The following is a 22,405-nucleotide window of genomic DNA, read 5'->3' as shown; positions in this document are numbered from 1 at the left end:
TCTGAAGAAGATGCAGATCTTGAAGATCAACAAGGTGGTCGACATCTGGATGATGATGTCAATGTGAATGAAACATTGAATGAAAAAGATCTAGAGATTGTGATTCTAGATTCAGAAAGTGATGAAGATTTGCTGGAAAAAGAAGCAGAAAAAGAGTCCGTGACTGAAGAGAGAGGAGAGTCAGGAGAGTATTGAAAAGCAGATTGGAAGCTCTGAAAGCAGGAACGGAAATTCTGGAACTGGGAAGCTAGAAGCAAGTCAGGAAGAGGAGGACGAATTGCCAAGTACCAGCTACAGAGATATTGTTCTTAACGGAGTGAAGCTGCTGAGTAAAGAAGTTCCTAGATACAGTATTGAAATCTCTGAAACTGACTATGATGACAGTGATGAAGAGTCTGAAATAAGAAAATTCAGAAGAAGGGCTTGGGAAGTTGAATATAATGAAATAGAGTCTAAGAAGAAACTCTTGAGAAAAGGTGATGTCTGGCTAAAAGAAGACTTGAAGTTCAAGTCGGTGAAAAGATCAAAGGAGCGGATAAATGAGATATCTAGTCAGAAGAGTGAATCAGATCAAAAAGAGCAAGTTGGAAAGAAAATTGAAATGATTACCAGGAAAAGCAAAAGACCATTAAAGCCCAATCATAAGTACAAATCTCCAGAGTGGGCCTACTTCTTGATTCCACCAGTAGTTGAGGTTAGTAGTAGCAGCTAAGAAAATAGTGACAATGACTAGGTTTAGCTTTCTTTAATTTGAGGTTTGTTTTTGGCATAAAGCTGAAGAAATTGTGTTAGGTGACACAAGGTCGAAGAAATTGTGTTAGCTGGAAACACTTTTATGTAAGATGCAAGGTCGAAGAAAACATGTTTTAGAATTAAAAAAAAAAAGAGGGGGTATATACTATATATTTTTCAAAAATTAATTTTTGTTTTTTGTTTTGTTTAATAATACTCAGATTGATATTTGTTTTGTTGGTGCAATTCAAATGTAGATACCTATAAATTCATTGGGGGTTGGGGATTCAAAGGTGGAAAGGATCGGGTTGGGGATTCAGAGGTGGAAAGGACCAACTTAGCTGAATAAAGAAAGGGGAAAGGAAATAGAATTAGAAGGATGTAGGACTGAATATGAGAGTTGCAGAAATATAGATGAAATTAGAGTTTAAATACTAATCCTGAGTAAGCCTGAAACATGTTCAATAGATAAAATTTTAAGTAGGGTTAATGAACAATATTTTGTTCATGCTTGTGAAGTCAGACTTCCGTAATGTTTTAATAAAACTAATATGTTTGCTGCATGTTATTAAATCAACCTAGAATAAACTGAGCAACATCAACACATGGGACTAACATTATGCTTATTTGTGCGAAATGCAAAAGAAATAATACAATAATTGTTGTCTATTGTCTTTGTCATATACTAACTGCTGCTGTCAAAAATAATAGCATGTGCTTTTTAAATGTGCTTCTGTCTTGTCTTTTCTGTGACAAATGCAGTTCCAGATCGGATTGGTACATCAAAGGTAATATATGCTGCTTAAATGTGCTTATGCTAGGTTACATAGTTAATGGGTTAACATTTAGCAAAAGAGGTGGGTAACAGAACAAATGTCAATTCTTTAATTAATTGATGTTTTGTGTTTGTTTAAATAATAGTTTTGTGAAAAAGCGACACAAGCTAAAAGTGGCGCAGTGACGCAAGTTAAAAGTGGCGCAGTGACGCAAGCAAAAGTGGCGCAGAAAATTGACGCTTTCTGAAAGAGGCCTACTGATGTAAAAGCCACGAGAGAAAACTTATTTTGAAAAGTTGAGAAACCTATAAACTTTTCTTGTGAAAAGTTTTTGAAAAAACTGCAAAAGGCGACTCTGTGGAAGGGTTTGCTAATATGCCACAAGAAGCTCAGAACGGACAGTCTCAAGGCCAGGATGTGAGTCGCGACATTTTTGTGCACTACATGAACAATCTTTGCTACAAAATGTAGCAGCCTAAGGAAGTGCCGTCAGGACTCTGTGCATGAACAATGGCTTTGTGTAGAAGCCCGGACCTGAGGTGGAAGATGTCACAATTTACTGTGGCGTGAGGTCGTTCAGCCAATGGGGAGCCAGAATTCAGCTGCTGGAATGTGAAATTAGTTAGTTTAGCCTTAGTTTTAGGGTATAAGAATTGGCTCAAGGAGCAGACTTTGGCCTACGCTTCTTGATTACAGAGGGACGTGTTCTGCTGTCCGATGAATACACGTAAGGAAAGGAGATTTTTTAAAAGACTTTGTTTTTAGGTGATGAGGGTAGAAACAGAATTAGTTAGGGTTTGGAAATGTTCTTTTTCACTTATTTCTGTTAATGAATAATATTTCTTTAATTAAGCTCTCTTTATAAATGTTGAATAAACTTCTCTTTATGACATTTTCTAATTCTTGTTTAATAAAATTCCAAAACCTAAGTTTTCTTGAATATGTTTGAATAAACTTTTAAAATGACAAGCTGGTCTTGTTTATTGTAGACAGTTTAAACAACATATTAGATTCATTCGCCTCATGATTCAGCTGCTCTGTTATTTCTATGGGCCTGGTATTGATTGGTAAGTATGGTGGTAGATAGTGACATCATCTATGCAGAATTTTAGTAGGAGCGCTGGATCAGTAACTCAAACGCCTCCAAAATGACTAAACATTTTCCACCACGTGTAGGCCTTTAGAAAAAGTTGACTGGTCCTTTCCGTTGCCTATTGCAGTATTTGAATGTTAAACTGTTACTAATCAGTTAGTACCTTTGCCCAGACAGCCTTAACATGTGCAAATAAAAACGATTAAATAATAAAGTCACTTTACTCTGCATACTTTGCCTTCTCTTGCAGATTAATTTAATCAACCCTATAACTCTGTTGCATACCTTGGTCCTCCCCTGTCAGATAATACCAGTGTCCCTGGTTATTGGTGTGGTTAAGGTCAAATACAGAGTGCCGCAAAGATCAGTCAGGTGCTGTGTGTGAGGTTCCCGGCATATCTAGAACTAAGTGCCTGTATGCCCCACATGTGCGCCAGGAATGACCACAAAGCCTAAAATCGCTGTGCCACGTTTATAAATCACCCATGCATTGATTTTTGTATAGTGCCAACCAAGCAGTGTCAAATGCACAAGCTGCCCTCTCTTGACCAGCAGGGAAGAGTGATATCACACCCTATCATCCATTCATGTTAAGGGAAACAGTACATTTTCCAGTTAGAATCCTGACATTCATATTACATATGCACAAATATGTTTACAATGTACAAGTTCAAGTATAAACTACATGTTATGTCTGTTTAGTCAGTTCAAAAAAATATATATGTTTGTGTCAATACATGAATTTATAAACATCCAATCACACCCGCCATGCAAAAAGAAAACTGCAAAGTAAGAAAGGAAAGTTTGCGCAATTATGCGGTTATCCTTAATACTGGGAACACAAACTTAATATCCATAACATATATCATTAAATGCTCATATTTCTAATAGATTATGCAAAGGTTGCCACGGATCACGACTGTTGTTGTTGATCCACAAACAGCCTATTAACTACTTAAGTGTTGAATATAAACAACAAATAAAATAAATTGTCTTACAAAGCAACATGTGAAAAGAATAAAAGAACATCTCTGTAGTTACTATTTTTCTACTGGGACTGGCATTTACCCTTTTTTCACACATTAACGGCGAATTAAGATTATAGATGACTCAAGTGACTAAGAGCCAAATGTATCAACAAACCCTTTTGCGATTCCTAAATAGCGATTTTTAAGGAATCGCTATTTAGGAATCGCAAAATGGTATGTATGAAGAAATTCGCTTTTTTTTAGCGATTCCTTAATCTTCCTTATTTGCGAATTCGCATTTTGCGAATTCGCAATTAAGGAATAATTTCCAATGCATTCCTATGGGCCAGGAGGCCTCTAGGAATGATTGCGAAATAATTCTCAAATTGCGAATTCGCAATTTGCTAATCGCAATTTGAGAATTATTTCAAGGGTGCAGGGGTGTCTCAAAGACACCCTGCTGCACCCCTGAAATGTCCATGAGTGTGCATATGGCACACATACATGCCCTATGGGCATGTGTGTGCATCACATGTCACCTTCAAAAATGCCAAATTGTGCATTTTTTGAAGAATTCGCAAGTTACCATCAACTACAAGTTGGTGGTAATTTGCGAATTCTTAACCATAATTCGCAGCCCAAAAATGCTACATACATAGCATTTAAGGAATCGCAAAATTGCGATTCCTTAAATGCTATGGCAAAATAAGGAATCGCAAATCTTTGCTATTCCTTATTTTGCGAATATTTCATACATCTCAAAACATGCAAAAAGGCTGTTTGCGATTCGAAAAAGGCTTGATACATATGGCCCTTATATGTTAAAATAAAAGGGGAGGTAAGCTCAGTTGGCAAATTTAAAAGGTGTTATCACCACTAAGTAAAATGTTCACCACTGATTAAGTCAAATGTTATAACAGTATTTTATTTCATTTTGGGGAGAGGAGGTGGCCTAACGGCTAGGGCGGTCGACCTCGAATCTGGGGAACTGGGTTAGAGTCTCGGCAATGATGCTGAACATCCTGTGATTCTGGGCAAATCACTTGATCTCCCCGTGCCTAACAAAAATGATTGTGTCCTCGTGTAATGCAACTGGTACTATGTAAAGCACTCTGATACCAGATTTGGGTCAAGTTTGTGCTATATAAAACTCTGTAAAAAAAAAAAAGAGGTAGTGTTTGGTAACTGTCTCCGAATGATTCAGATGTTTAAACTGCATTTTGTTAAGGGAAAATGTTTTGTAATTTTCGCTGAGTCAGACAAATATTCTAATCTAATCCCTTTTGAGGTCTTGGGCCTAGGCACTGCTTCAGCAGTGGGCGTAGCCAGAGTCCTTTTCTGAGGGCTTCTTAAAATGTACCTAGGGATTCCACGCTGCTCGTGCGTTTTTTTCCTAGGTGCATTCCTATTGGCCTTCGCGTGCGTTTGCTTTAGAAACAGAAAACGCAATAGGCCGAAGGGGGTCGCGTAGCTCCGCCTATGGCCTATTGGTGTCTGTTACGCGCACCAGAAGGCCATATATCTTAAATTATCTCGGCCGTCACGGCGGAGAGAATTGAAGACATATGCTGGCAGTGGCGCGCGCGTGCACCACTGGCCGGCGTTTTTTCTTTTTTAACAATAGCGATCGCGAAAACGATCGCTTTCTGTTCTGCTTGTTTAATGTTTGACTCTTCGTGTTTAGTGGTCATTCACACCAGGTGGTTCTTCCCCTCTTGTACTAAAAGAACATGTCTTATCCGGCCTCGCCGGCGGTCTGGCCTCCACTGTCACTTCAGAGCCTTTTAGCATTCCCTGGACAGTGGTTAGTAAGAGCACCATGAGTTCAAATCAAAGCAAAGCATTCCAGTGAATGAGTAGGCATGTATAGTGTCAAAAGCAATTGAAACAATGCCAGGCGCTGTTTTCCTCGGAAATACACTGTTGAGCAGCGCTGAGATACCCTGTGTGCAGCTAACCTTCGAATTCCAAGGTGCCGCCCTGAGTGGCTGAGATAGCCAGGGCCACGCCCTGCCCGATAAGGCCGTGAGATAAGACCGTGACGTGGCTAGAGCGGAGCCCAGTCCCACGGTGGAGCGGAGGTGACGCAAGACGGCCACACAGGAACCAACCCCTGTGTGCCATAGTGCAGCACAGGGCCTTGCACTTTAGAGTGGTACAGGCGTACGGGCTCGTTCCAAGCAGAACAGCTAGTGCGACACCCAGGGGACGGATTCTGTCAGATTCAGAAGGCCTCTTAGAAAATGGAGCGAGTCTCAAGGGATGCACCCATCAAGGCCTCTTTTTTACTGCCCATTTGTGGACCCCTTGCTGCATCTTATAAGATGCACAAATGATGTTGCTGCACAAAGGCTGTTGGGCATTATTAGTATGTTTTTATATGCTAGGCACTGGGACATTGCTTACATGGAAATACAGAAGTGCTGGTACGCACAGTCAATACCTGCTTGCTCATGAGAAGTGCTGGTACTCTCCGATTAAATTTATTGCAGCAGTGCAAAGAAATGCACACACTCAGTGCTGGAAAGTGCCTGCCCATTTAAAGCACATCACAGTGGACTGAAATGGGCCTTTGCAGCTGAGAAGGTAATCATTTTTTTAGATTAGATCGGGGGGTGGGGGTTTACATATAGCCTTGCTAGTGAGGTCCTAAATTGGAAACTTTCCAACAGTTACAACTTCTGTTTGTGTTGTTTCCAAGGTTATCAGTCTAGTACCTTTCACCAGTGCCAAAATACATAGCAAATTAAACAAATGAAACTGGGGACAAAAACTGTTCTATTCTCGGAAAGGAAAGGTGAGCTAAGATGGAAATATAGTTTATGATAAACAGACTCTTATCATTCTTTATAGCCATGCAGGGCTTCTAGACACTACACTACGATTAAGCGGGAACATAACTTTACGGGGAGAATTACCAGGTTTACACATCTCGCTGAATTAAGAGGTGTTTTGCAGATTTTGCCGTGCGAATTACAGTGCATGGGCCTGGAAAGCAAGAACCCTTCGGCCTCTTAAGCAGTGTCAAGCAGCTACTGGATAAACATTGTTTGTTGGTAATGTAAGACTTCGGGATGGAAAATATACATCTTTTATTTTGTGATGCAGAAACAGTGCGACAATATTGTCTGCACTATTTGCCATAGACTCTGACAGGATCGAGAAATGAATGAGAATAGAAAGCCTCCTGCAACACAGAAGAGACAATTCAGAATCACAGAATGGAAATTCATCTCAATGCTAGTATTTTTGGTTCTGCTTTTTCTCCATCCTACTCGCCTTCTTGAAGTTTACCACTGTCTAATGCACTCTACAAACAGAGCTTAATTTGTGACCGTGGTTGCTGGTGCTGGGCCGACAGCACTTATTTTTTGACCCACTAGCAAGTGCAGAGAATGGAAGAGGAAGCGAAAAATAGAAAAACAGTGACCAGAGGGGTGCGAATGGTTGAAAATTAACCTGCAATAGTAAGATAAAGAGACAGCCAGTGTTGCTGCACCGGCTCTGGGTTCCTAAGAAAAACTTTGGGGCCCTGTATTTATTTATTTATTTTACAAATGTATCCCTGTTCCATATTCCACTTCTGTGTACTCCGAGAGTACCTGATGTTTATAGAGTCAGCAATATTTAAATATATAGGCACTCTGGGTTGCTTTATTGAGGAAAGGCCCTAGAAACTTCTTCAGTGCACATTTGATAAGTGCCACTCACCTTGATGGCCACAGCACATTTGTGTTTAAGACCACAAGTACATGTAGTTCTATGTCAGGACGGGAGGCTTCGGAGTATGCTTTTCTCTCTTCGCTGTTTATTCACATAACACCACACAGCAGCCAGAAAAGCATCAAAACTTGAACATTTTTGTATTCCAAACACAGGAATCATCAGAAAAACATCATAATAACATTTTTATAACTACAAGTCCCATCAGACCAACATTAGGCAGTCCTTTCTTAGTGTCCATAAATCCCAATATAAGGGGTCCATCTTGTGAACTCCTCCTCTTTCTTCGCTGCTTCGCAGCCAGTTAAGTGCTATTCTCCCTCTCTTTCACAGTTTTGTGTCTGAAGGGGTTTTGTTTTCTTGCTTGTTTGATATTCTATTTGCATAGATTCTTGTTTGTTTCTTTGGGGGGGTCTGTGGGGTTTTTCCCTTCCAGAGCCCCTTCCATCGCGGGGACGCCTTTGCCCCTTACGCGATGTCCCGTGTGTTCCGCGGTGTTGATATCACCGCTAGAGGGCGCCGTAGCGTCTCGCCTGCCCTCGCGCGGCTTCCGTCTCGCTGATTGGAGCCGCGCTGGGGAGACGACGTCGCCGGAGCCCTGCTGCCGCCTAACCCTGACGCCCTTCTTGGGTTGTATTATCCTGTGCTTGAACGCCCCGTTGGGGTCCGTACTGGTGGTTGTGACCACGTTGACGCCTGCGGGCAGTTTTTTGAGCACCTTTCCTACATCGGCTTCCGCTGGGGTGTTACCCGCTCAAGCGCGCTGGGAGGCGGTGCGACCCGGTCTCTGGAGAGAGGGTCGGCGCGCTAAGAAGGCTGGTGCTGCCTTCGTGACTGCCTGGTTCTGCCGGCTTACAAAAACTTGCTAACCTCCGGTTGGCCCATACGTGGCAGTTGTTCTACGCCATCGGAACCCTCAGATACCTATTTTTCTTTGCTGCGCGTTGTGGACGCCATGGCTGAGGGGTATTACGTCGAGGAGGAGGAGTCCCACCAGTACCTCCAAGACGACTAATTCTATGCGGCTGTGGATCAGTCGATTTACCGTTGTGTGCAGGAAATTGTAGGGCCTATGGAGGACAGGCTATCAGCCCGCATTGTTGAAGAGTGCGCCAAGTTGGCGCCGGGCCTCGCGGGGGTGCCCGCCAACGATCCCAGCCAGCCACCGGCGGCCAAGAAGGCATGTAGGGACGCGGGTCCCAGTGGTGCGCAGGGCGTGGACAAGGACGCCTTCGAGCGCCTACGAGACGCTTTCCTGGCTAAGGCGACCGTGCCTACCCCTGCGTCGCTCCCTCCTCAGGTCCCCTCGACGCCGGCGGATGCTGCCCCTGCCTCCCCGGGAGGTATTTCCCCCGCGGATACGGACGACGATGATGAAGCTCCGTGCGGTCTTGGCGACCGGCATCAAACTCGACGGAGTTGCCCGAGGACACTTCGGGCATGCTCGACCCGGATGAAATCATGCACCCACGGTCAGCGGCTTGGGCGCCTGGGGACAAGGTCGCACAGTTTGTGGCAGGCCGCCTCCGCAAGCCCTTGGAGAAGGAGGCGCGCAGTTGCTTGAGGGGGGAATGCCCCCACCCGACTTTAGATGGAAAGGTGGCTATGACGCCGGAATTGGATGGAAAGATGGCCACCTTCATGGCGAAGTTTGTGAAGGACCCCCGTAAGGGGATCGACCGTTCTTGGCGCTCCTGTCAGGACAAGCTATTGGACACCATTGGCCCCCTCACCAAGATCCTGGACTTGGCCGAGGAAGCCAAGGTGTCGGGCAACGCCATATGCCCGGAGGTGTTGTCCAATTGGGCGCAGCGGGCCGTTATATTCTTAGGGAACGCTAACTGCGCCCTCTAGACCGAACGGCGTCGGTCTCTCCTGATCAAACTGGACCCCAAGTTGGGTGATTTGGCCTCCTCGGAGGCTGGTGCTGTTGCGCAAGGGGGTCTCTTTGGGGAGCCATTTATAAAGGAGCTGGGAAAGTTTGTCTCCACTTTCACTTCCCTGGACAAGGCCCAGTCCACCATCAAGCGGACCCAGATCAACACAGAAGACACCATCTGCACAATGAAATCTATCCACTCCGGATCTCCGACCGACCCCTGCCCCCACCACGTCTTCAACAAGGCCGACGCTATCATCGCACCCCACCTGCGGGACATCATCAACGCCTCCTTCGACACCGCCACCTTCCCTGAGAGCTGGAAGCACGCCAAACTCAGCGCTCTACTAAAGAAACCAACAGCGGACCCCACCGAACTCAAGAATTACCGCCCCATCTCGCTCCTCCCGTTCCCAGCCAAAGTCATTGAGAAGACCGTCAACAAGCAACTGGCCACCTTCCTCAAGACGAATGGATCCCTCGACCCCTCACAGTCTGGCTTCCGAGCCAACCACAGCACCGAGACCGCCCTCATCGCTGCCACCGATGACATCCGAGCCCTGCTTGACAACGGTGAAACAGCGGCCCTCATCCTCCTAGACCTCGCCGCGGCGTTCGACACTGTCTGCCACCGCACCCTAGTGCAGCGCCTCAGCAACATCGGAATCCAGGAGAAGGCACTGGAGTGGATCATCTCCTTCCTCGATGGAAGGACACAGAGAGTCCGCCTACCACCGTTCAGATCTGCAGCCACGGAAGTCATCTGCGGTGTTCCTCAGGGCTCCTCGCTCAGCCCCACCCTCTTCAACGTCTACATGAGCCCCCTTGCGGCCATCGCACGCCAGCACAACCTCAACATCATCTCCTACGCCGACGACACCCAGCTAATCCTCTCCCTGACCAACGACCCCGCCGCCGCCAGAACCAACCTCCACGAAGGGATGAAAGACGTAGCCGAGTGGATGACGACCAGCCGCCTGAAACTGAACTCAGACAAGACGGAAGTCCTCATCCTTGGCTCCTTGCCCTCCGCCTGGGACGACTCCTGGTGGCCCTGGGCACCGCACCCAAACCGACAGACCACGCACGCAACCTGGGCTTCATCCTGGACTCCTCCCTCTCCATGACCAGACAAGTCAACGCCATCTCCGCGTCCTGTTTCAACATCCTACGCATGCTACGGAAGATCTTCCGGTGGATCCCCACCGAGACCAGGAAGACGGTCACCCAGGCCCTCGTCACCAGCCGACTAGACTACGGCAACGCCCTCTACGCCGGAACCACCGCCAAGCTCCAGAAGAGACTCCAGCGGATCCAGAACGCCTCAGCCAGACTCATCCTCGACATCCCCCGACGCAGCCACATCTCCGGACACCTGAGAGACCTGCACTGGCTCCCCGTCAACCAGAGAATCACCTTCTGTCTCCTCACCCACGCACACAGAGCCCTACACGACCAAGGCCCGAGCTACCTCAACAACCGCCTCAACTTCTACGCTCCCAAACGCCACCTCCGATCGACCAACCACGCCCTCGCCGCCGTCCCCCGCATCCGAAGAGCAACAACAGGAGGAAGGTCCTTCTCCTACCTGGCCGCCAAGACCTGGAACACCCTCCCTACCGACCTCCGCCTGACCCAAGACCACCTCTCCTTCAGGAAGAAGCTCAAGACCTGGCTGTTCGAGCAGTAGCGGCACCCCACCCCCTCCCCCAAGCGCCTTGAGACCCTCTGGGTAAGTAGCGCGCTCTATAAATGCAAAAAAATAAAAAAATTAAAAGAATTAAAACAATTTCAAGATGAGGCAAATGATGAGGAGAAAAACACTTGGTTCAAAGAAGGTTGCAGACAGCGAGAAGAAGATGAAATTTTGGTTTACAAAAATGGCATAATTGTTATGTCCAATTGCATGATTGCTGACATGGTACGGATGTATCATGGTCCAGGTCATTTAGAAAGAGACACAATGATTCAACAGTTCAGGGAAACATGGTATAAACCAAGGTTCAGATTAGTTGTGGAGTCACTTTGTCAAAGATGTCAGACATATCAGAAATACAATCCAGGTCAAAAGGCAATTGAGAGTTTGGGAACCATAGGCCGGGAGGGTGGTTCATTTACAGGTATTCAAATAAATTTCATTGAAATGCCCCAACATAACAAATTGAGATATGTCCTAGTCATCATTTGTTTATTTTCAAAATGGGTAGAAGCTTTTCCAACAAGAAAAAATTACTCAATTACTCTGGGAACAAATGTGATTTTAAAAGAAAAGGAGCAGGCTCATGATCTATTGCCAGGAGACTGGGTCAGAACGAAGGTTCGTCTGAGGAGAAACTGTTTAGTACCCGGGAAGCAGAAAGCAAGGCAAGTGATTTCAGTCACAACAAATGCTGTAAAGTGCAGGGGTCTGAAAAGGTGAGTGCATGCAAATCATACCCTTCGTGTACCTGCACCTGATAACCCTGATGAAGATAGTGACGACACTGCAACTCATTCAGACTCAGAAAAAAGTTCTGAAGAAGATGCAGATCTTGAAGATCGACAAGGTGGTCGACATCTGGATGATGATGTCAATGTGAATGAAACATTGAATGAAAAAGATCTAGAGATTGTGATTCTAGATTCAGAAAGTGATGAAGATTTGCTGGAAAAAGAAGCAGAAAAAGAGTCCGTGACTGAAGAGAGAGGAGAGTCAGGAGAGTATTGAAAAGCAGATTGGAAGCTCTGAAAGCAGGAACGGAAATTCTGGAACTGGGAAGCTAGAAGCAAGTCAGGAAGAGGAGGACGAATTGCCAAGTACCAGCTACAGAGATATTGTTCTTAACGGAGTGAAGCTGCTGAGTAAAGAAGTTCCTAGATACAGTATTGAAATCTCTGAAACTGACTATGATGACAGTGATGAAGAGTCTGAAATAAGAAAATTCAGAAGAAGGGCTTGGGAAGTTGAATATAATGAAATAGAGTCTAAGAAGAAACTCTTGAGAAAAGGTGATGTCTGGCTAAAAGAAGACTTGAAGTTCAAGTCGGTGAAAAGATCAAAGGAGCGGATAAATGAGATATCTAGTCAGAAGAGTGAATCAGATCAAAAAGAGCAAGTTGGAAAGAAAATTGAAATGATTACCAGGAAAAGCAAAAGACCATTAAAGCCCAATCATAAGTACAAATCTCCAGAGTGGGCCTACATCTTGATTCCACCAGTAGTTGAGGTTAGTAGTAGCAGCTAAGAAAATAGTGACAATGACTAGGTTTAGCTTTCTTTAATTTGAGGTTTGTTTTTGGCATAAAGCTGAAGAAATTGTGTTAGGTGACACAAGGTCGAAGAAATTGTGTTAGCTGGAAACACTTTTATGTAAGATGCAAGGTCGAAGAAAACATGTTTTAGAATAAAAAAAAAAAAGGGGGTATATACTATATATTTTTCAAAAATTAATTTTTGTTTTTTGTTTTGTTTAATAATACTCAGATTGATATTTGTTTTGTTGGTGCAATTCAAATGTAGATACCTATAAATTCATTGGGGGTTGGGGATTCAAAGGTGGAAAGGATCGGGTTGGGGATTCAGAGGTGGAAAGGACCAACTTAGCTGAATAAAGAAAGGGGAAAGGAAATAGAATTAGAAGGATGTAGGACTGAATATGAGAGTTGCAGAAATATAGATGAAATTAGAGTTTAAATACTAATCCTGAGTAAGCCTGAAACATGTTCAATAGATAAAATTTTAAGTAGGGTTAATGAACAATATTTTGTTCATGCTTGTGAAGTCAGACTTCCGTAATGTTTTAATAAAACTAATATGTTTGCTGCATGTTATTAAATCAACCTAGAATAAACTGAGCAACATCAACACATGGGACTAACATTATGCTTATTTGTGCGAAATGCAAAATAAATAATACAATAATTGTTGTCTATTGTCTTTGTCATATACTAACTGCTGCTGTCAAAAATAATAGCATGTGCTTTTTAAATGTGCTTCTGTCTTGTCTTTTCTGTGACAAATGCAGTTCCAGATCGGATTGGTACATCAAAGGTAATATATGCTGCTTAAATGTGCTTATGCTAGGTAACATAGTTAATGGGTTAACATTTAGCAAAAGAGGTGGGTAACAGAACAAATGTCAATTCTTTAATTAATTGATGTTTTGTGTTTGTTTAAATAATAGTTTTGTGAAAAAGCGACACAAGCTAAAAGTGGCGCAGTGACGCAAGTTAAAAGTGGCGCAGTGACGCAAGCAAAAGTGGCGCAGAAAATTGACGCTTTCTGAAAGAGGCCTACTGATGTAAAAGCCACGAGAGAAAACTTATTTTGAAAAGTTGAGAAACCTATAAACTTTTCTTGTGAAAAGTTTTTGAAAAAACTGCAAAAGGCGACTCTGTGGAAGGGTTTGCTAATATGCCACAAGAAGCTCAGAACGGACAGTCTCAAGGCCAGGATGTGAGTCGCGACATTTTTGTGCACTACATGAACAATCTTTGCTACAAAATGTAGCAGCCTAAGGAAGTGCCGTCAGGACTCTGTGCATGAACAATGGCTTTGTGTAGAAGCCCGGACCTGAGGTGGAAGATGTCACAATTTACTGTGGCGTGAGGTCGTACAGCCAATGGGGAGCCAGAATTCAGCTGCTGGAATGTGAAATTAGTTAGTTTAGCCTTAGTTTTAGGGTATAAGAATTGGCACAAGGAGCAGACTTTGGCCTACGCTTCTTGATTACAGATAGACGTGTTCTGCTGTCCGATGAATACACGTAAGGAAAGGAGATTTTTTAAAAGTCTTTGTTTTTAGGTGATGAGGGTAGAAACAGAATTAGTTAGGGTTTGGAAATGTTCTTTTTCACTTATTTCTGTTAATGAATAATATTTCTTTAATTAAGCTCTCTTTATAAATGTTGAATAAACTTCTCTTTATGACATTTTCTAATTCTTGTTTAATAAAGTTCCAAAACCTAAGTTTTCTTGAATATGTTTGAATAAACTTTTAAAATGACAAGCTGGTCTTGTTTATTGTAGACAGTTTAAACAACATATTAGATTCATTCGCCTCATGATTCAGCTGCTCTGTTATTTCTATGGGCCTGGTATTGATTGGTAAGTATGGTGGTAGATAGTGACATCATCTATGCAGAATTTTAGTAGGAGCGCTGGATCAGTAACTCAAACGCCTCCAAAATGACTAAACATTTTCCACCACGTGTAGGCCTTTAGAAAAAGTTGACTGGTCCTTTCCGTTGCCTATTGCAGTATTTGAATGTTAAACTGTTACTAATCAGTTAGTACCTTTGCCCAGACAGCCTTAACATGTGCAAATAAAAACGATTAAATAATAAAGTCACTTTACTCTGCATACTTTGCCTTCTCTTGCAGATTAATTTAATCAACCCTATAACTCTGTTGCATACCTTGGTCCTCCCCTGTCAGATAATACCAGTGTCCCTGGTTATTGGTGTGGTTAAGGTCAAATACAGAGTGCCGCAAAGATCAGTCAGGTGCTGTGTGTGAGGTTCCCGGCATATCTAGAACTAAGTGCCTGTATGCCCCACATGTGCGCCAGGAATGACCACAAAGCCTAAAATCGCTGTGCCACGTTTATAAATCACCCATGCATTGATTTTTGTATAGTGCCAACCAAGCAGTGTCAAATGCACAAGCTGCCCTCTCTTGACCAGCAGGGAAGAGTGATATCACACCCTATCATCCATTCATGTTAAGGGAAACAGTACATTTTCCAGTTAGAATCCTGACATTCATATTACATATGCACAAATATGTTTACAATGTACAAGTTCAAGTATAAACTACATGTTATGTCTGTTTAGTCAGTTCAAAAAAATATATATGTTTGTGTCAATACATGAATTTATAAACATCCAATCACACCCGCCATGCAAAAAGAAAACTGCAAAGTAAGAAAGGAAAGTTTGCGCAATTATGCGGTTATCCTTAATACTGGGAACACAAACTTAATATCCATAACATATATCATTAAATGCTCATATTTCTAATAGATTATGCAAAGGTTGCCACGGATCACGACTGTTGTTGTTGATCCACAAACAGCCTATTAACTACTTAAGTGTTGAATATAAACAACAAATAAAATAAATTGTCTTACAAAGCAACATGTGAAAAGAATAAAAGAACATCTCTGTAGTTACTATTTTTCTACTGGGACTGGCATTTACCCTTTTTTCACACATTAACGGCGAATTAAGATTATAGATGACTCAAGTGACTAAGAGCCAAATGTATCAACAAACCCTTTTGCGATTCCTAAATAGCGATTTTTAAGGAATCGCTATTTAGGAATCGCAAAATGGTATGTAGGAAGAAATTCGCTTTTTTTTAGCGATTCCTTAATCTTCCTTATTTGCGAATTCGCATTTTGCGAATTCGCAATTAAGGAATAATTTCCAATGCATTCCTATGGGCCAGGAGGCCTCTAGGAATGATTGCGAAATAATTCTCAAATTGCAAATTCGCAATTTGCTAATCGCAATTTGAGAATTATTTCAAGGGTGCAGGGGTGTCTCAAAGACACCCTGCTGCACCCCTGAAATGTCCATGAGTGTGCATATGGCACACATACATGCCCTATGGGCATGTGTGTGCATCACATGCCACCTTCAAAAATGCCAAATTGTGCATTTTTTGAAGAATTCGCAAGTTACCATCAACTACAAGTTGGTGGTAATTTGCGAATTCTTAACCATAATTCGCAGCCCAAAAATGCTACATACATAGCATTTAAGGAATCGCAAAATTGCGATTCCTTAAATGCTATGGCAAAATAAGGAATCGCAAATCTTTGCTATTCCTTATTTTGCGAATATTTCATACATCTCAAAACATGCAAAAAGGCTGTTTGCGATTCGAAAAAGGCTTGATACATATGGCCCTTATATGTTAAAATAAAAGGGGAGGTAAGCTCAGTTGGCAAATTTAAAAGGTGTTATCACCACTAAGTAAAATGTTCACCACTGATTAAGTCAAATGTTATAACAGTATTTTATTTCATTTTGGGGAGAGGAGGTGGCCTAACGGCTAGGGCGGTCGACCTCGAATCTGGGGAACTGGGTTAGAGTCTCGGCAATGATGCTGAACATCCTGTGATTCTGGGCAAATCACTTGATCTCCCCGTGCCTAACAAAAATGATTGTGTCCTCGTGTAATGCAACTGGTACTATGTAAAGCACTCTGATACCAGATTTGGGTCAAGTTTGTGCTATATAAAACTCTGTAAAAAAAAAAAAGAGGTAGTGTTTGGTAACTGTCTCCGAATGATTCAGATGTTTAAACTGCATTTTGTTAAGGGAAAATGTTTTGTAATTTTCGCTGAGTCAGACAAATATTCTAATCTAATCCCTTTTGAGGTCTTGGGCCTAGGCACTGCTTCAGCAGTGGGCGTAGCCAGAGTCCTTTTCTGAGGGCTTCTTAAAATGTACCTAGGGATTCCACGCTGCTCGTGCGGTTTTTTCCTAGGTGCATTCCTATTGGCCTTCGCGTGCGTTTGCTTTAGAAACAGAAAACGCAATAGGCCGAAGGGGGTCGCGTAGCTCCGCCTATGGCCTATTGGTGTCTGTTACGCGCACCAGAAGGCCATATATCTTAAATTATCTCGGCCGTCACGGCGGAGAGAATTGAAGACATATGCTGGCAGTGGCGCGCGCGTGCACCACTGGCCGGCGTTTTTTCTTTTTTAACAATAGTGATCGCGAAAACGATCGCTTTCTGTTCTGCTTGTTTAATGTTTGACTCTTCGTGTTTAGTGGTCATTCACACCAGGTGGTTCTTCCCCTCTTGTACTAAAAGAACATGTCTTATCCGGCCTCGCCGGCGGTCTGGCCTCCACTGTCACTTCAGAGCCTTTTAGCATTCCCTGGACAGTGGTTAGTAAGAGCACCATGAGTTCAAATCAAAGCAAAGCATTCCAGTGAATGAGTAGGCATGTATAGTGTCAAAAGCAATTGAAACAATGCCAGGCGCTGTTTTCCTCGGAAATACACTGTTGAGCAGCGCTGAGATACCCCGTGTGCAGCTAACCTTCGAATTCCAAGGTGCCGCCCTGAGTGGCTGAGATAGCCAGGGCCACGCCCTGCCCGATAAGGCCGTGAGATAAGACCGTGACGTGGCTAGAGCGGAGCCCAGTCCCACGGTGGAGCGGAGGTGACGCAAGACGGCCACACAGGAACCAACCCCTGTGTGCCATAGTGCAGCACAGGGCCTTGCACTTTAGAGTGGTACAGGCGTACGGGCTCGTTCCAAGCAGAACAGCTAGTGCGACACCCAGGGGACGGATTCTGTCAGATTCAGAAGGCCTCTTAGAAAATGGAGCGAGTCTCAAGGGATGCACCCATCAAGGCCTCTTTTTTACTGCCCATTTGTGGACCCCTTGCTGCATCTTATAAGATGCACAAATGATGTTGCTGCACAAAGGCTGTTGGGCATTATTAGTATGTTTTTATATGCTAGGCACTGGGACATTGCTTACATGGAAATACAGAAGTGCTGGTACGCACAGTCAATACCTGCTTGCTCATGAGAAGTGCTGGTACTCTCCGATTAAATTTATTGCAGCAGTGCAAAGAAATGCACACACTCAGTGCTGGAAAGTGCCTGCCCATTTAAAGCACATCACAGTGGACTGAAATGGGCCTTTGCAGCTGAGAAGGTAATCATTTTTTTAGATTAGATCGGGGGGTGGGGGTTTACATATAGCCTTGCTAGTGAGGTCCTAAATTGGAAACTTTCCAACAGTTACAACTTCTGTTTGTGTTGTTTCCAAGGTTATCAGTCTAGTACCTTTCACCAGTGCCAAAATACATAGCAAATTAAACAAATGAAACTGGGGACAAAAACTGTTCTATTCTCGGAAAGGAAAGGTGAGCTAAGATGGAAATATAGTTTATGATAAACAGACTCTTATCATTCTTTATAGCCATGCAGGGCTTCTAGACACTACACTACGATTAAGCGGGAACATAACTTTACGGGGAGAATTACCAGGTTTACACATCTCGCTGAATTAAGAGGTGTTTTGCAGATTTTGCCGTGCGAATTACAGTGCATGGGCCTGGAAAGCAAGAACCCTTCGGCCTCTTAAGCAGTGTCAAGCAGCTACTGGATAAACATTGTTTGTTGGTAATGTAAGACTTCGGGATGGAAAATATACATCTTTTATTTTGTGATGCAGAAACAGTGCGACAATATTGTCTGCACTATTTGCCATAGACTCTGACAGGATCGAGAAATGAATGAGAATAGAAAGCCTCCTGCAACACAGAAGAGACAATTCAGAATCACAGAATGGAAATTCATCTCAATGCTAGTATTTTTGGTTCTGCTTTTTCTCCATCCTACTCGCCTTCTTGAAGTTTACCACTGTCCAATGCACTCTACAAACAGAGCTTAATTTGTGACCGTGGTTGCTGGTGCTGGGACGACAGCACTTATTTTTTGACCCACTAGCAAGTGCAGAGAATGGAAGAGGAAGCGAAAAATAGAAAAACAGTGACCAGAGGGGTGCGAATGGTTGAAAATTAACCTGCAATAGTAAGATAAAGAGACAGCCAGTGTTGCTGCACCGGCTCTGGGTTCCTAAGAAAAACTTTGGGGCCCTGTATTTATTTATTTATTTTACAAATGTATCCCTGTTCCATATTCCACTTCTGTGTACTCCGAGAGTACCTGATGTTTATAGAGTCAGCAATATTTAAATATATAGGCACTCTGGGTTGCTTTATTGAGGAAAGGCCCTAGAAACTTCTTCAGTGCACATTTGATAAGTGCCACTCACCTTGATGGCCACAGCACATTTGTGACCACAAGTACATGTAGTTCTATGTCAGGACCGGAGGCTTCGGAGTATGCTTTTCTCTCTTCGCTGTTTATTCACATAACACCACACAGCAGCCAGAAAAGCATCAAAACTTGAACATTTTTGTATTCCAAACACAGGAATCATCAGAAAAACATCATAATAACATTTTTATAACTACAAGTCCCATCAGACCAACATTAGGCAGTCCTTTCTTAGTGTCCATAAATCCCAATATAAGGGGTCCATCTTGTGAACTCCTCCTCTTTCTTCGCTGCTTCGCAGCCAGTTAAGTGCTATTCTCCCTCTCTTTCACAGTTTTGTGTCTGAAGGGGTTTTGTTTTCTTGCTTGTTTGATATTCTATTTGCATAGATTCTTGTTTGTTTCTTTGGGGGGTCTGTGGGGTTTTTCCCTTCCAGAGCCCCTTCCATCGCGGGGACGCCTTTGCCCCTTACGCGATGTCCCCGTGTGTTCCGCGGTGTTGATATCACCGCTAGAGGGCGCCGTAGCGTCTCGCCTGCCCTCGCGCGGCTTCCGTCTCGCTGATTGGAGCCGCGCTGGGGAGACGACGTCGCCGGAGCCCTGCTGCCGCCTAACCCTGACGCCCTTCTTGGGTTGTATTATCCTGTGCTTGAACGCCCCGTTGGGGTCCGTACTGGTGGTTGTGACCACGTTGACGCCTGCAGGCAGTTTTTTGAGCACCTTTCCTACATCGGCTTCCGCTGGGGTGTTACCCGCTCAAGCGCGCTGGGAGGCGGTGCGACCCGGTCTCTGGAGAGAGGGTCGGCGCGCTAAGAAGGCTGGTGCTGCCTTCGTGACTGCCTGGTTCTGCCGGCTTACAAAAACTTGCTAACCTCCGGTTGGCCCATACGTGGCAGTTGTTCTACGCCATCGGAACCCTCAGATACCTATTTTTCTTTGCTGCGCGTTGTGGACGCCATGGCTGAGGGGTATTACGTCGAGGAGGAGGAGTCCCACCAGTACCTCCAAGACGACTAATTCTATGCGGCTGTGGATCAGTCGATTTACCGTTGTGTGCAGGAAATTGTAGGGCCTATGGAGGACAGGCTATCAGCCCGCATTGTTGAAGAGTGCGCCAAGTTGGCGCCGGGCCTCGCGGGGGTGCCCGCCAACGATCCCAGCCAGCCACCGGCGGCCAAGAAGGCATGTAGGGACGCGGGTCCCAGTGGTGCGCAGGGCGTGGACAAGGACGCCTTCGAGCGCCTACGAGACGCTTTCCTGGCTAAGGCGACCGTGCCTACCCCTGCGTCGCTCCCTCCTCAGGTCCCCTCGACGCCGGCGGATGCTGCCCCTGCCTCCCCGGGAGGTATTTCCCCCGCGGATACGGACGACGATGATGAAGCTCCGTGCGGTCTTGGCGACCGGCATCAAACTCGACGGAGTTGCCCGAGGACACTTCGGGCATGCTCGACCCGGATGAAATCATGCACCCACGGTCAGCGGCTTGGGCGCCTGGGGACAAGGTCGCACAGTTTGTGGCAGGCCGCCTCCGCAAGCCCTTGGAGAAGGAGGCGCGCAGTTGCTTGAGGGGGGAATGCCCCCACCCGACTTTAGATGGAAAGGTGGCTATGACGCCGGAATTGGATGGAAAGATGGCCACCTTCATGGCGAAGTTTGTGAAGGACCCCCGTAAGGGGATCGACCGTTCTTGGCGCTCCTGTCAGGACAAGCTATTGGACACCATTGGCCCCCTCACCAAGATCCTGGACTTGGCCGAGGAAGCCAAGGTGTCGGGCAACGCCATATGCCCGGAGGTGTTGTCCAATTGGGCGCAGCGGGCCGTTATATTCTTAGGGAACGCTAACTGCGCCCTCTCGACCGAACGGCGTCGGTCTCTCCTGATCAAACTGGACCCCAAGTTGGGTGATTTGGCCTCCTCGGAGGCTGGCGCTGTTGCGCAAGGGGGTCTCTTTGGGGAGCCATTTATAAAGGAGCTGGGAAAGTTTGTCTCCACTTTCACTTCCCTGGACAAGGCCCAGTCCACCATCAAGCGGGTCTTCCACCAGCGTTTTTCCCCGAGGGGCTGGTCGTGGCAGGGGCCTCACGACCGGCCGTGGCGGTCAGCAGCAACCCAATAAAGGGCATGGCTCCGGCAGAGGAAACTACAACTCCTCTGCGAACTACAACAACTTCTACCCAACAAGAGGTCAGCGTTTCCGAGGACGAGGAAACTTCAGGAATGACTCCGGCGGCAACAATTCCCACAGTGAGTGTGATCCCTGCGGATCAAGTTGTTATTGGGGGAAGGTTGGCATGTTTCCCACAGGCATGGGCGGCTATTACGACGGACGCATGGGTCCTTCAGACCGTGCGGGGGTTCCGCATAGAGTTTTACGATCAACCACGCCAATTACAGCCACCTCGGCCCATAACTTTTTCTCAGCCGGACGTACTGTTGATCGACGAGGAAGTCTCGGCGCTGCTGCGCAAAGGGGCTATTTGTCGAACAACGCGTCATCCCGGGGGTTTCCTGAGCAATATTTTTCTTGTGGAAAAGGTGGACGGGGGCAGACGGCCAGTCATCAACCTCAAGGAGTTCAATGGCTGGGTAGTGTACAACCACTTCAAGATGGAAGGCATCCATCTGTTGAGAGACGTATTGCTCCCGAACGATTGGATGGTTCGCCTGGACCTCAAAGATGCGTATTTGGTAGTTCCCATCCACCCTCCGCATCGCCGTTTCCTCCAGTTTTGCTGGAAAGGCATGGTTTTCGAGTTCAAGGCCCTTCCATTCGGTCTTTCCTCGGCCCCTTGGTGCTTTACCAAAATTCTGCACCCGGCCATAGAAACCCTGCGGAGTCAGGGGATTCGGTTCATTGTCTATCTGGACGACATTTTGCTGCTGGGCCAGGACCCTAGCAGGTTGACCGCTCATCTGTCCCAGACGATCTCCCTATTGCAGGGCCTGGGTTTTATTGTCAACAAGGAGAAGTCGGTTTTCATGCCCGCCCAGACAATGGTGTTCTTGGGCTTCGTGGTGGATTCGGTGCACTCGACTCTCAGTCTGCCGTCCAGAAAGATGGCCAAAATCAAGCATGTACTGCGGCAGACGATTTCCAAGTCGCACACCTCTCTTCGGCAGGTTACCAGAGTGGTAGGCCTTCTCTCGTCGTCAATTCAGGCGATATTTCCGGGCCCTCTTCATTATCGGGCCCTCCAGTGCCTCAAAGCGCATCATTTGCGCAGGGGGCTCTCTTACAAATGCTTGATTCCCCTGTCGGTGGAGGTCAAGGAGGAAATGTCCTGGTGGTTCGCCCACATGGAGGTGTGGAACGGCCGAGCGATTTTCGGGTCCGTTCCGGACTTGGTGATCGAGTCCGACGCCAGCAGGTCCGGTTGGGGCGCCCGCTGCGGGGATTTCTTCACAGGCGGCGCTTGGTCATCCGACGAACAGCGTCTTC

The 22,405-nt window shown here is 45.4% G+C and overlaps 1 protein-coding gene across 2 annotated transcripts in view; it reads right to left on the bottom strand.

Annotated features, from left to right (window-relative positions):
* Nucleotides 1-22,405, bottom strand: part of LOC147692277 (uncharacterized) — a 312,790-nt gene that overhangs the window by 83,313 nt on the left and 207,072 nt on the right. The gene's annotated exons all lie outside the window — the stretch shown is intronic.

Source organism: Lissotriton vulgaris, chromosome 9 (assembly GCF_964263255.1).
Source record: "Lissotriton vulgaris chromosome 9, aLisVul1.2, whole genome shotgun sequence".
NCBI lineage: Eukaryota > Metazoa > Chordata > Amphibia > Caudata > Salamandridae > Lissotriton > Lissotriton vulgaris.
Note: the sequence above shows the minus strand (reverse complement) of the source record. Positions and strands in the feature narration are given on the sequence as shown.